Source organism: Hyperolius riggenbachi, chromosome 1 (genome assembly GCF_040937935.1).
Source record: "Hyperolius riggenbachi isolate aHypRig1 chromosome 1, aHypRig1.pri, whole genome shotgun sequence".
Lineage (NCBI taxonomy): Eukaryota > Metazoa > Chordata > Amphibia > Anura > Hyperoliidae > Hyperolius > Hyperolius riggenbachi.
This window is the reverse complement of record NC_090646.1, coordinates 164,998,085-165,013,365: the sequence shown is the minus strand read 5'-3', so window position 1 is coordinate 165,013,365 and position 15,281 is coordinate 164,998,085. Positions and strand designations below refer to the sequence as shown.

General features: G+C 47.0%; 1 protein-coding gene across 2 annotated transcripts in view; it reads right to left on the bottom strand.

Moving 5' to 3' along the window:
* Positions 1 to 14,871, bottom strand: part of LOC137569288 (probable ATP-dependent RNA helicase DDX60) — a 573,444-nt gene extending 558,573 nt beyond the window's left edge. For both annotated transcript variants that reach the window (XM_068278827.1, XM_068278828.1), the window contains exon 1: positions 14,828 to 14,871. The gene's annotated coding sequence lies outside the window, so the exon portion shown is untranslated. The remainder of the gene's footprint in view (positions 1 to 14,827) is intronic.
* Positions 14,872 to 15,281: the final 410 nt, after the last annotated feature.

The window sequence follows — 15,281 nt, the reverse complement described above, 5'->3', positions numbered from 1 at the left end:
GTATAACACTGTTACTTTATAAATTATGGGCTTGTAATTAGGGATAGACGCAAAACTGAAAAAATGCACCTTTATTTGCAAATAAAATATTGGCGGCAAACATTGTGATAGGGACATGATTTAAACAGTGTAATAACCAGGACAAATGGGCAAATAAGTTACATGGATTTTAATTACAGCAGCATGCATTATTTAAAAACTATAATGGCCATTTAGAACATTGACACATTTAAAATAAAATAATTATTGGCATAATGTCCCACCTAAAAAAAGCCTAATTGGTGGCGAAAAAAAACAAGATATAGTTCATTTCATTGTGATAAGTAATGATAAAGTTATAGATAAATGAATGGAAGGAGAGCTAAAAGGTGAAAATTGCTCGAATTCTGAAGGGGTAAAACCCCTCAGTTGTTAAGTGGTTAATCAAAGTAATAAAGTCAGGTAAGTAGTAGAGATGTCGCGAACCTCCGATTTTCGGAAGGTTCGGTTCGCGGAAAAGTTCGCGAACCGCAATAGACTTTAATGGGGATGCGAACTTTGAAAAATAGAAAAAATTATGCTGGCCACAAAAGTGATGGAAAAGATGTTTCAAGGGGTCTAACACCTGGAGGGGGGCATGGCGGAGTGGGATACATGCCCAAAGTCCCGGAAAAAAATCTGGATTTGACGCAAAGCAGCGTTTTAAGGGCAGAAATCACATTGAATGCTAAATTGCAGGCCTAAAGTGCTTTCAAACATCTTGCATGGGTATACATCAATCAGGGAGTGTAATTAGAGTTGTTATTCACACTGACACACCAAACTCACTGTGTAACGCACCGCAAACAACTGTTTGCGTAGTGATGGCCGTGCTGGACTGGTGCGCACCATGGCCAGAGTGTAGGCCGTGGCGTTTTTCAAGCCCATATGGTCGCCGGGCTGTGGTAGCTCAATGATAGAACAACAGTGACTGTCCAGCTGATCAAATTTGGTCTGACCACAATGAAGCAACGACCTTATTATCTTTTGTGTGCCACCCCCACCCGAGACACTCAAATAGCCGGCGGTCATTGCTTCATTGTGATACGCAAGCCCCTTCACCGCGGCAAGGTAATGATCATGAAGGGGGATGGGCACATGTACATGCCTTTTGTTTTTTTGTTGCAGCTGCCCGCAGTGCAGCCAGAAAAATTAGGCAGGCATGTATACGCACCAGAAAAATTAGTGTAAAATTCAGGTGGTATCCACCTAGAGTTCTGGACCCTGTTGGTGGTGGCGGAGAAGGCAAGCGGCCTGCAGACAGAGATGCTGTGTGTGGGGACTGACTTAGTCTTCGGTCATGCAGTAGCCCTCCGTGATCCATTCCTCATTCATTTTGATAAAGGTCAGGTACTGAACACTGTCGTGACTTAGGCGACTTCTCTTCTCAGTAACTATGCATCCAGCTGCACTGAAGGTCCTTTCTGACAGGACGCTTGCGGCAGGGCAAGAGAGAAGTTGTATGGCAAATTGGGACAGCTCTGGCCACAGGTCAAGCCTGCGCAACCAGTAGTCCAAGTGTTCATCGTCGCTTTTCGCAGTGTCTACATCCACACTCAAGGCCAGGTAGTTGGCTACCTGCCGGTCCATGTGTTGGTGGAGGGTGGATCCGGAAGGACTATGGCGAGGAGTTGGACTAAAGAATGTCCGCATGTCCGACATCACCCTGAGATCCCTGGAGCATCCTGTCCTTGCCTGCGTGGACTTGGGAGGAGGAGGGTTACTTCCAGTGGTACCTTGATTGCGTTGTGCAGCCACATCACCCTTAAACGCATTGTAAAGCATCATCGACAGCTTGTTCTGCAAGTGCTGCATCCTTTCGGCCTTCTGTTGAGTTGGTAACAGGTCTGCCACTTTGTGCCTGTACCGAGGGTCTAGTAGCGTGGCCACCCAGTACAGGTCATTCGCCTTGAGTTTTTTTGATACGGGGGTCCCTCAACAGGCTGGACAACATGAAAGAGGACATCTGCACAAAGCTGGATGCAGACGTGCTCTCCATCTCCTCTTGCTCTTCCTCAGTGACGGGACGCAACTCCTCTTCCTCCCCCCAGCCACGAACAATACCACGGGAACGTGGAGCAGCAGAAGCCCCCTGTGACAACTGCCGCGGTTGTTCTTCTTCCGCCGCCTCTTCCTCCTCCACAGAAACACCTTCCTCATTATCACCATCATCAGAGTCTGACTCCTCTCCTTCCCCACACCCCTCCTCCCCCCTCTGTGCTGCCGCAGGTGTTGTGGAAACATCGGGTTCAGATGTAAATTGCTCCCACGACTCCTGATGCCGTAACTGTTCTCGTTCACGCTCCTGCACAGCTATATCCACCACTCTACGCACGGCACGCTCCAGGAAGTAGGCGTAGGGGATCAAGTCGCTGATGGTGCTCTCAGCGCGACTCACCAGTTTGGTCACCTCCTCAAAGGGCTCCATGACCATGCATGCATTTCGCATCAGTGTCCAGTTGTGTCCTTGTACTGTAATTATACAGGTACTGGGTGACGGCTTTCTCCTGGTCTAGCAGGCGAGAGAACATCAGCCGGGTGGAATTCCAGCGAGTCGGGCTATCGCAAATCAGGCATCTCACCGGCAAGTTGTTTCTACGCTGAATGTCCGCAAAGCGTGCCATGGCCTGGTAAGAGCACCTGAAATGCCCACACAACTTCCTGGCCTGCTTCAGGACGTCCTCTAAGCCTGGGTACTTGGACACAAATCTTTACACGACCAGATTCAGCACATGTGCCATGCTGGCTATGTGTGTCAGCTTTCCCAAATTCCACGCAGAAATGAGATTGCTGCCGTTGTCATACACCACGTTGCCGATCTCAAGCTTGTCCGGGGTCAGCCATTGCTCCACCTGTTAAAAGCAGCCAGGAGAGCTGCTCCAGTGTGACTCTCCGCTTTCAGGCAAGACATGTCTAACACTGCGTGACACCGTCGTACCTGGCATGCTGCATAGGCCCTGGGGTGCTGGGGCTGTGTAGCTGGAGAGGAGATCGCGGCACCAGCCAAGGAGGAGGAGGAGGATGACGACAGAGAAGAGGTGGTAGCAGGTGAAGAGGAGGTGGCTAGAGGCCTGCCTGCAAGCCGTGGAGGTGTGACAAGTCGGTCCGCTGCGCAGCCACGTACTCCCTGCTTGCTGCCATCAGTCACCAGGTTGACCCAATGGGCTGTGTATGTAATGTAGTGGCCCTGCCCGTGCTTGGCAGACCAGGCATCCGTGGTCAGGTGGACCCTTGACCCAACGCTCTTAGCAATAGATGACACCACTTGCCTCTCAACTGCACGGTACAGTTTGGGCATGGCCTTTTGTGAAAAATAATTGCAGCCTGGTATCTTCCACTGCGGTGTACCAATGGCCACAAACTTTCGAAAAGCCTCCGACTCCACCAGCTTGTATAGTAATAGCTGGCGAGCTAATAGTTCCGCCACTCCAGCTGTCAGACGCCGGGCAAGAGGGTGACTGGCAGACATTTGCTTCTTACGCTCAAATACTTCCTTCACGGACAGCTGGGTACTGCTGTGGGCAGAGGAGAAGGAACCGCTGAAGGGAAGAGGCGGTGTGGAGGAGGGTGGCTGTGAATGTGCAAGGGAGAAAGCGGATGAAGACGATGCACCTGAAGTAGGAAGAGGAGAAGGAGGGTGGCTTGTCTTTTGTGTGCTGCTTTTCCTCAGGTGTTCTTGCCATAGCTGTTTGTGCCTTCTCTCCAGGTGCCTTTGTAAGGCACGTGTCCCTACGTGAGAGTTGGCCTTTCCACGGCTCAATTTTTGCTGGCAGAGACAACAGATGGCTTTGCTCCTGTAATGTCAGGCTTGGCCAGTTATCAGTTCACAGCTCAGCTCCTATGCCCCAATCTATCCCCACCTTCTTCACCCTATGTGGCGCGTCCCCGCTTGAACGGGAGGTGAGGAAACAACACCTGCCCGACTTCGGTTACACCCAGGCCTTATAGGTGCAAGGTATAGGAGCTGAACGTAGAGTGAACTATGTAACTCACCAGAACCTAACAGGAGATAAGCAGAGTCCAGTAACAATCCGAGGTCATACACGTACAATCAGAAGTATCGAGGTACACAAGGAGCAGGCAAAATCAAGGTCAGGTAATCCTAGGTCGGTCCAGGCGGAGATCAGAGAATAGTCAGGGATCAGGCAGAAGGTCGGTTCAGGCAGCAGGCAAAGCGTAGTCAGATTCCAGGCAGAGGTCGGTTCACAGGTAATCAATAAGCAGTAAATCACACCCAGCAAAAGCACACAGCCAAAGCTATCACGGGCAATCACAGGAAGCACTCAGCAGGTTTAAATACTTCATGCAACCAATCAGTGGTCGACCACATGCACACAGCAGCCAATCACACACAGGCAATAATCCTGTTTAAGTGTCAGCTGAAGAGATCAGCTGACACAGGTAGCAATACATGTCAGTTGGGTAACTACTCAGCTGACTAACAAAACCTCCTGGCTGTATATTAGCTATAGCATACTGGTCAAAGTCATCGCCTCTGGCGTGAGAGGCCAGGGTTCAAATCCAGCCAGGGACAGTATTCATATTTTATATATTTATTAAAACCCATGTCAGTTGACTAAACTGTCAGCTGACACTACCTCTGTCGCCGCCTCAGACCATACTGTGGTCGAGAGGAGCGAAAAAACCGCCCACCAGTATGCGCAGAGCGATCCCCAGTGCACACATCACCAGCGGAGGATGGCCGTTGACATGCGGAAGTGGAGGTTCCGACGCAACTCTCATCATGAGTGGTCGCATTGCGGGAACCTCTAGGTGAATTCCTAACAGTACCCCCCCTCTGAGGAGTGGGCTCCGAACACTCAACACCTGGTTTATCTGGATTCTTAGAATGAAAATCTTTAACCAAATCATCAGCATGAACTTGACGAGCAGGTATCCAGCATCTCTCCTCTGGTCCATACCCTTTCCAGTCAATAAGGTATTGAAGGGAATTCCTAACTTTACGAGAATCCAGAATACGTTCTACTTCATATTCAGGACTACCATCTACCTCAATGGGTGGAGGTGGGGAAGAGGAGGAAATGGCATCACTGGCAGATTTCAACAACGACACATGAAAAGAGTTGACTATTCTCAGAGACTGCGGTAAACACACTTTGTAAGTCACTCTATTAATTTTTTCAAGGATAGGATATGGACCAATAAATCTGGGACCCAGCTTGGAAGAATGTTGACGTAAAGGAATATTCTTAGTGGAAATCCAAACTAGATCTCCCGGAATAAATTCAGGTTCAGGTGACCTATGCCGGTCAGCAAAATCTTTTTGTTTTTTACTAGCGATTTCCAAATTTTCTTTAACTTTATTCCATATGGATGACATATAATTCAACCATTCTTCCAAAACAGGGAAATTAGATGATGACCCAGACAATGATGCAAATTTAGGGTGACAACCAGTAACCACTTGAAATGGTGACAAACCGGTGGAGGAGCTAACCAGATTATTGAATGCAAATTCCGCAAATGAAATGTAATCAGCCCATTCCTCCTGATTCTCAGAAACATAACAACGTAAATATTGCTCAAGGGTCTGGTTAGTCCTCTCAGTTTGGCCATTAGATTCTGGATGAAACCCAGAAGAGAAAGACAGAGAAATGCCCATCCTGGCACAGAAACAAGGCCAGAACTGAGCCACAAATTGTACCCCTCTGTCAGAGACAATGGTTTCAGGTATACCATGTAAACAAAAGACATGTTTAATGAACAACTCAGCTAATTCTTTGGCCGAAGGCAATTTGACTAAGGGTACAAAGTGAGCCATCTTACTAAACCGGTCTATCACTACCCAGATTACCGTAAAACCTTGGGACCGAGGTAAATCTACTATGAAATCCATAGATAAATCCGTCCAAGGTTTACTGGGGATGGGAAGCGGGAGTAAAGATCCACTAGGAGCCGATCTGGGAGCTTTACTGCGGGCACATACAGTACAAGCTTTTACAAATGCCTTAGCATCATTTATCATTGAGGGCCACCAGACAAGACGTGATAACAACTCCAGGGTCTTCTTTTGACCAGGATGACCAACACTTTTAGACTCATGGAATTGTTGTAAAACCTGCAGTCTAAATTGTGGTGGAACAAATAAGGTATGGGCTGGCTGCCCCGGTGGTGGGTCATCTTGAAAAGTTTTCAAGAGACTGGATAAATCCTCTGACAAGGTGGACCTAGACAAGGCTGCAACAATATATTGGGAAGGGAGGATTGGTTCAGGAGCTTCTACCTTGGAAGAATGGACTTCAAAATTACGAGATAAAGCATCAGCTTTGGTGTTCTTTGAGCCTGGCTTGTAAGTTATAATGAAATTAAACCGTGAGAAAAATAAAGCCCAACGTGCTTGACGAGGATTCAGTCTTTTGGCATTTTCTATATACTCCAAATTTTTATGGTCGGTGTATACAGTGACTGGGTGAGAAGCTCCTTCCAACCAATGTCTCCATTCTTCGAATGCCCATTTGACTGCCAGTAATTCTCTGTTGCCAATATCATAATTCTGTTCAGCAGAAGAGAATTTCTTGGAAAAGAAAGCACAAGGATGCAATCTTTCCGGTTTGCCTGCATACTGAGAAAGCACTGCCCCCACCCCTCGCTCAGAAGCATCAACTTCAACAACAAATGGGTATTGGATGTCAGGATGGATCAAAACAGGCGCAGTGCAGAAGGCCTGTTTTAAATCCTTAAAGGCTTTGATTGCTTGTAAAGACCACTGAGAAGGGTCAGCATCTTTTTTTGTAAGGTCAGTCAATGGTGCTACTTTAATAGAAAAATCTTTAATGAATTTTCTATAAAAATTAGCGAACCCCAGAAACCTTTGAAGTGCTTTGAGATCCTGAGGTTGTGGCCACTCTAGAACTGCAGATAACTTGGAGGGATCCATGGACAATCCAGAGTCAGAGATAACATAACCTAAAAAGGAAACCTGTCGGGTCTCAAAGATACACTTTTGCAATTTAGCATATAGACGATTTTCACGTAATTTTTGTAAAATTATTTTGACATGAGTACGATGTTCAGAAACAGAGGCTGAAAATATTAAAATGTCATCCAAATAAATAACAACAAATTTCCCTAGGAAATCTCGAAAGATGTCATTAACAAAATCTTGGAAGACCGCTGGGGCATTACAAAGACCGAATGGCATGACTAGGTATTCATAATGACCCTCGTGAGTGTTAAATGCAGTCTTCCATTCATCTCCCTGCCGGATGCGGATGAGGTTATAAGCTCCGCGCAAATCTAATTTAGTGAAAACTCGAGCTCCAGACACCTGAGTAAAGAGATCGTCAATGAGTGGGAGAGGGTAACGATTCTTCACTGTGATCTTGTTTAACCCTCTATAATCAATGCATGGTCTGAGTCCCCCATCTTTTTTCTCCACAAAGAAAAACCCCGCCCCGGCAGGAGAGGAAGAAGGTCTAATAAAACCCTTCTCAAGATTCTCTTTTATGTAATCCCTCATAGCCTCTTTCTCAGGACCTGAAAGGTGAAACAACCTACCCCGAGGAGGTATGGTACCAGGTAATAACTCAATAGGGCAATCATATGGTCTATGAGGGGGAAGTTTGTCAGCCTCCTGTGGAGAAAATACATCTGAAAATTCTTGGTAACATACAGGCAATTGATTGGCTTTAACCTCAGTACCACGTAAAGGAAGCAAACTAATACAGTTTTTAAAACAAGTATTAGACCATGATGTGAGTTGAGCCGACTGCCAATCAAATGTTGGATTATGCAAGCGTAACCAAGGAAGACCTAATACGACTGGGGTGGAAGGTAAATCAAGCAAGAAAAACTTAATCTTTTCACAGTGACAAACACCAATTTTTAACAGGACTTCAGGTGTGACAGTTATAGGTTGGCTCAACACCAAAGGAGAGTCATCAATAGCTGTGACACAAATTTCTTCAGACAATGGTAAAGCAGGAATACCTAGGCTTTGTGCGGTAGTGAGGTCCATGAAATTACCTGCTGCCCCACTATCCACAAAAGCCTGACCATCAAAAGAATTGTCACTCCAGATAATATTGCAAGGTAATAATAAACGATTCTTATGAGGAGATACCTGACCGCCTAGGTGAGTTTCCTCGATCTCACCTAGGCGCTGGAGTTTTCCGGCTGCTTTACAGGGCAGGAGCGAACCATATGACCTGAAGCTCCACAGTACAGACAAAGACCCATAGAGCGTCTTCTAGTTTTTTCAGCAACAGATAACTTAGAAGCCCCCAACTGCATGGGTTCTGGATCATCTAACCCAGATGGTTTTGGAGGAGAACCAGGAGGTGGCAGTACTGGAACTGAAGTGGACCAAAGAGGACGGAAGGAAGAAGACTTCTCCTGACGTCTCTCCCTAAGGCGTCGATCTATCTGAATAGATAATTTGATGAGATCTTTAAGTGTGTCTGGAATCCCGACCCTGGCAAGCTCATCTTTCAGTTGTTCAGAAAGACCACGTCTGAATTGGTGCTTCAGAGCTGCATCACACCATGCTGTATCCCCTGACCATTGTCGGAATTCCGTAACGTACTCCTCCACAGGGCGTCTACCCTGACGGAGTGACTGCAGGGCCATCTCTGCTGCGGCCCCTTTACTTGTATCCTCATACAGTTCAGCCAGTGCTTCAAAAAGACTCGCAGTACTAGAGAGGGCTGGATGCTGCTGATCCACCAATCGTAGTGCCCAAGCCTGCGGTTCCCCTTGTAACAAGGATATAACAGCTTCAACACGAATATTTTCACTAGCGTAAGTTCTGGGTAGAAGTGAAAAATGCAAATAACAAGCACTGCGAAACAGTCTAAACTTGGTTCTATCTCCCGCAAATCTTTCTGGCAAAGGAAGTTTAGGCTCAGGAGCAAGAGACACAGCTTGGTCCACTGGAACAGGAGCAGGAACTGAGTTTTCGATAGGAATACATACTGGAGCAGCAGGCGGAGCAGAAGTTGAGGGAGCTGCTGGATTGCGTAACTGCTCCTGGATTTGTGAATAGCTCCTTTGAACATCCTCGACTGAAATCCGAAGTCGAGAGACAAGTTCACATAGGATCTCCATCTGGGAACGTTCCCCGTTACCATCCATCTTTGTAAAATATTGGGGTAAGTGGGCCCGTGATAATGTAATGTCAGGCTTGGCCAGTTATCAGTTCACAGCTCAGCTCCTATGCCCCAATCTATCCCCACCTTCTTCACCCTATGTGGCGCGTCCCCGCTTGAACGGGAGGTGAGGAAACAACACCTGCCCGACTTCGGTTACACCCAGGCCTTATAGGTGCAAGGTATAGGAGCTGAACGTAGAGTGAACTATGTAACTCACCAGAACCTAACAGGAGATAAGCAGAGTCCAGTAACAATCCGAGGTCATACACGTACAATCAGAAGTATCGAGGTACACAAGGAGCAGGCAAAATCAAGGTCAGGTAATCCTAGGTCGGTCCAGGCGGAGATCAGAGAATAGTCAGGGATCAGGCAGAAGGTCGGTTCAGGCAGCAGGCAAAGCGTAGTCAGATTCCAGGCAGAGGTCGGTTCACAGGTAATCAATAAGCAGTAAATCACACCCAGCAAAAGCACACAGCCAAAGCTATCACGGGCAATCACAGGAAGCACTCAGCAGGTTTAAATACTTCATGCAACCAATCAGTGGTCGACCACATGCACACAGCAGCCAATCACACGCAGGCAATAATCCTGTTTAAGTGTCAGCTGAAGAGATCAGCTGACACAGGTAGCAATACATGTCAGTTGGGTAACTACTCAGCTGACTAACAAAACCTCCTGGCTGTATATTAGCTATAGCATCTTGGTCAAAGTCATCGCCTCTGGCGTGAGAGGCCAGGGTTCAAATCCAGCCAGGGACAGTATTCATATTTTATATATTTATTAAAACCCATGTCAGTTGACTAAACTGTCAGCTGACACTACCTCTGTCGCCGCCTCAGACCATACTGTGGTCGAGAGGAGCGAAAAAACCGCCCACCAGTATGCGCAGAGCGATCCCCAGTGCACACATCACCAGCGGAGGATGGCCGTTGACATGCGGAAGTGGAGGTTCCGACGCAACTCTCATCATGAGTGGTCGCATTGCGGGAACCTCTAGGTGAATTCCTAACAGCTCCAATCTGAGACACACATGTTAAAAAATTTCCAAACCGCTGAGCCCCCCTGGGGTGATGGCGCTACGGTGGCATCAGCAGCTGACGTTGAAGGGCATGTTGGCTGGCTGTCCATAGCTGGTGATTCATGGCGCCGGACACTGCCCCCAGCTGTTTATGAGGACAAGCTCCCTCTGCTGCTATCAAGGAGTCATCTCCTTCTACTCCTCTCTGACTCCCCCGATGAACTATCCCCTGGTCATCTCCTCTACCGGGAACATACGTGGCATCCGTATAATCGTCATTATAATCCTCCTGCCCAGCTTTGCTTTCCTCAGACACCTCCTCAACTGCACCAACTTCAGGTGGTTCATCATCCCCCTCCTCACACGTTACGTCCATACTATCGCCACCTAACTCAGACGTATGAGGTGGTGTACCTGTGCCTTCTTCTTCTTGTTGCAGTAGTGGCTGTGAATCAGTGATTTCACCACCACCACCAAATAACTCCTGCGAAGTGTCAAATGCAGAGGATGTGGTGCTTGTTGTAGCGCTGGTGGCTGCGGGAGATGAGGTGTTCTGTGTTAAATAGTCAAGCACGTCCTGATCTTGGGAAGTGATGGCACGTGCCTTCTTCTGAGCACTGTATTTTGGGCCAGGTCCGCACGAAATCACAGCAACACCACCTCGCACAGACCTGCCGGTGCCTGGTGGCCTACCTCTGGGTCTGCCTCTACCTCTTCCTCTACCTGGTTTGTCCATTTTGTCCATCTTGGGGGGATGCTAGGTATATGCAGTGAGGTGGGTTCATTCAACACAACAGGTAGTTAGATGCAGTGAGCTGGGTTCACTGAACAGTAAAGGTACTTAGATGCAGTGAGGTGGATTCACTCAACACAACAGGTAGTTAGATGCAGTGAGCTGGGTTCACTGAACAGTAAAGGTACTTAGATGCAGTGAGGTGGGTTCACTCAACACAACAGGTATTTAGATGCAGTGAGCTTGGTTCACTGAACAGTAAAGGTACTTAGATGCAGTGAGGTGGGTTTACTCAACACAACAGGTAGTAAGATGCAGTGAGCTGGGTTCACTGAACAGTAAAGGTACTTAGATGCAGTGAGGTGGGTTCACTCAACACAACAGGTAGTTAGATGCAGTGAGCTGGGTTCACTGAACACAACAGGTAGTAAGATGCAGTGAGCTGGGTTCACTGAACAGTAAAGGTACTTAGTTGCAGTGAGGTGGGTTTACTCAACACAACAGGTAGTTGTATGCAGTGAGCTGGGTTCACTGAACACAACAGGTAGTAAGATGCAGTGAGCTGGGTTCACTGAACAGTAAAGGTACTTAGATGCAGTGAGGTGGGTTCACTCAACACAACAGGTAGTTAGATGCAGTGATCTGGGTTCACTGAACACAACCGGTAGTAAGATGCAGTGAGCTGGGTTCACTGAACAGTAAAGGTACTTAGATGCAGTGAGGTGGGTCCACTCAACACAACAGGTAGTTGGATGCAGTGAGCTGGGTTCACTGAACAGTAAAGGTACTTAAATGCAGTGAGGTGGGTTCACTCAACACAACAGGTAGTTAGATGCAGTGAGGTGGGTTCACTCAACACAACAGGTAGTTGGATGCAGTGAGCTGGGTTCACTGAACAGTAAAGGTACTTAGATGCAGTGAGGTGGGTTCACTGAACACAACAGGTAGTTAGATGCAGTGAGCTGGTTTCACTGAACAGTAAAGGTACTTAGATGCAGTGAGGTGGGTTCACTCAACACAACAGGTAGTAAGATGCAGTGAGGTGGGTTCACTGAACAGTAAAGGTACTTAGATGCAGTGAGGTGGGTTCACTCAACACAACAGGTAGTTGGATGCAGTGAGCTGGGTTCACTGAACAGTAAAGGTACTTAGATGCAGTGAGGTGGGTTCACTCAACACAACAGGTAGTTAGATGCAGTGAGGTGGGTTCACTGAACAGTAAAGGTACTTAGATGCAGTGAGGTGGGTTCACTCAACACAACAGGTAGTTGGATGCAGTGAGCTGGGTTCACTGAACAGTAAAGGTACTTAGATGCAGTGAGGTGGGTTCACTGAACACAACAGGTAGTTAGATGCAGTGAGCTGGGTTCACTGAACACAACAGGTAGTAAGATGCAGTGAGCTGGGTTCACTGAACAGTAAAGGTACTTAGATGCAGTGAGGTGGGTTCACTCAACACAACAGGTAGTTAGATGCAGTGAGGTGGGTTCACTCAACACAACAGGTAGTAAGATGCAGTGAGCTGGGTTCACTGAACAGTAAAGGTACTTAGATGCAGTGAGGTGGGTTTACTCAACACAACAGGTAGTTGGATGCAGTGAGCTGGGTTCACTGAACAGTAAAGGTACTTAGATGCAGTGAGGTGGGTTCACTCAACACAACAGGTAGTTAGATGCAGTGATCTGGGTTCACTGAACAGTAAAGGTACTTAGATGCAGTGAGGTGGGTTCACTGAACACAACAGGTAGTAAGATGCAGTGAGCTGGGTTCACTGAACACAACAGGTAGTAAGATGCAGTGAGCTGGGTTCACTGAACATTAAAGGTACTTAGATGCAGTGTGGTGGGTTCACTCAACACAACAGGTAGTTAGATGCAGTGAGGTGGGTTCACTGAACAGTAAAGGTACTTAGATGCAGTGAGGTGGGTTCACTCAACACAACAGGTAGTTGGATGCAGTGAGCTGGGTTCACTGAACAGTAAAGGTACTTAGATGCAGTGAGGTGGGTTCACTGAACACAACAGGTAGTTAGATGCAGTGAGCTGGGTTCACTGAACAGTAAAGGTACTTAGATGCAGTGAGGTGGGTTCACTCAACACAACAGGTAGTTAGATGCAGTAAGGTGGGTTCACTGAACAGTAAAGGTACTTAGATGCAGTGAGGTGGATTCACTGAACACAACAGGTAGTTAGATGCAGTGAGCTGGGTTCACTGAACAGTAAAGTACTTAGATGCAGTGAGGTGGGTTCACTGAACACAACAGGTACTAAGATGCAGTGAGCTGGGTTCACTGAACACAACAGGTAGTAAGATGCAGTGAGCTGGGTTCACTGAACAGTAAAGGTACTTAGATGCAGTGAGGTGGATTCACTGAACACAACAGGTAGTTAGATGCAGTGAGCTGGGTTCACTGAACAGTAAAGGTACTTAGATGCAGTGAGGTGGGTTCACTGAACACAACAGGTAGTAAGATGCAGTGAGCTGGGTTCACTGAACACAACAGGTAGTAAGATGCAGTGAGCTGGGTTCACTGAACAGTAAAGATACTTAGATGCAGTGAGGTGGGTTCACTCAACACAACAGGTAGTTAGATGCAGTGAGCTGGGTTCACTCAACACAAAGCTAGGTATATGCAGTGATGAGGTGGGTTAAGTAAACACAACAGGTACTGGGTATATGCAGTACTGGGTAGTACAATGTGCAGCTCCCTGTCACACACACAGGTAGTCACTGAATGTGCTAGGCTGCAGGCAGTGGCACACACACTATCAATTAGCAAAGCTGTGCATGTAACAAAAGTGTCAGTTTGACACACAGAAAAAAAAAGTACAGGATGAGCTCTGAAAAGAGCTGTTGAGGGGTGCTATAAAAGCAATAATAATCAGCCAGGAGCAAGCTAAGCAGCCAAGAACCTAACTAATCTGTCCCTAGAAGAACAAGTCTGCAGCAGCTGTCCCTAGTCTGTCTCTAGCAGGCACACGAGTGAGGCTAATGGCCGCCGCAGCCTGCCTTATATAAGGGGGGGGTGGGGCTCCAGGGCTTAGTGTAGCCTGAATGGCTACAATGTGCCTGCTGACTGTGATGCAGAGGGTCAAAGTTGACCCTCATAGTGCATTATGGGGCGAATCGAACTTCCGCAAAAGTTTGCCTGGTGCAGGCGAACGCGAACCCCCAAAGTTCGCCTGGAACCGTTCGCAGGCGAACCGTTCGCATCATCTCTAGTAAGTAGTTATAAGCTGTCTGAATTGGATTTCCCCCATGCAAAGTAGTGATATAGACCCCCTAAAGCTATCTGTGCTTTTAATTCTTTTTCACCTGAAATGATCATTGATTGATGGTGTTTGGGGAAAAACTACTGTATACAGGTGTACCCCAATGTCATTGACCACCCCTCCAACAACAGATTAAAATTGGACCAATCAAATGTCGTTGCAGCTGATTTTGATTGATACACTTTCAATATGCAAAATTATGGATTATCCATATAGCCTACCAGCACCTTCCTATCACTAGACTTTACTTATTACTACCTGCTTGTGATTAAAAAAATCTTTATCACAATTTTTATTCATGTCCTTGTGATTTGTATCATAAATTTGTTCTTGGAAATATCAGTCCATATTTGATACATTCTACATGTTGTTGGTAATATCTGCACTTGTCTTTGGTAATATCTGCATTACCTTGTTTGGTTTTAATTAATGATAAAAAGGGGGCATGATGTGAGGGGTGTGGCCTGTGTAAAGGGGTGGAGTTTAAGGTGCCAGAGCTTATGGCCTATAGACTCCTGAGCTGTAAATCCCTGGCGTTAGCACAGGAAATGAATGGCCCATGGCCAGAAACACAAGTCTGGTGCAAAGCTGTGTTATGGTTTTTAAGAACCTGTACTGAGTAAAAATATTTAAAATAAACACATGAGGTAACTTTAAATGAACATTGCATAGTTACCTTGCCATCAGTTCCTCTCAGAAGCTCAGCATTTTCTTCTGATAATAATCCCTTCCAGTTCTGACAACATTTTGTCAGATCTGAAATATATCAGTTGCTGTCAGTAAAATATCAGTTGCTGTCAGTTATAGCTGAGAGGAAAACTGATGTACCCGGTAATGTCCATGTTTCCCTATAGCTCAAGTGGGCGATGTTACAGTTTAAAGTGAACCTAAAGTCAAATGAAAAAAACGAGATTTACTCACCTGGGGCTCCCCTCAGCCCTCTGCAGCCGATCGGTGCCCTCGCAGCCCCGCCCAGATGCTCCTGCACCCGCCGGCGAACACTTCCGGTTTGGCCATCACCGGCCGACAGGCATGGGAACGCGAGTGATTCTTCGCGTTCCCAGCCTGTATATCGCCCCCTATGCTGCTATTGCGGGCAGGAGGCCGCAATAGCAGCATAGGGGGCGATA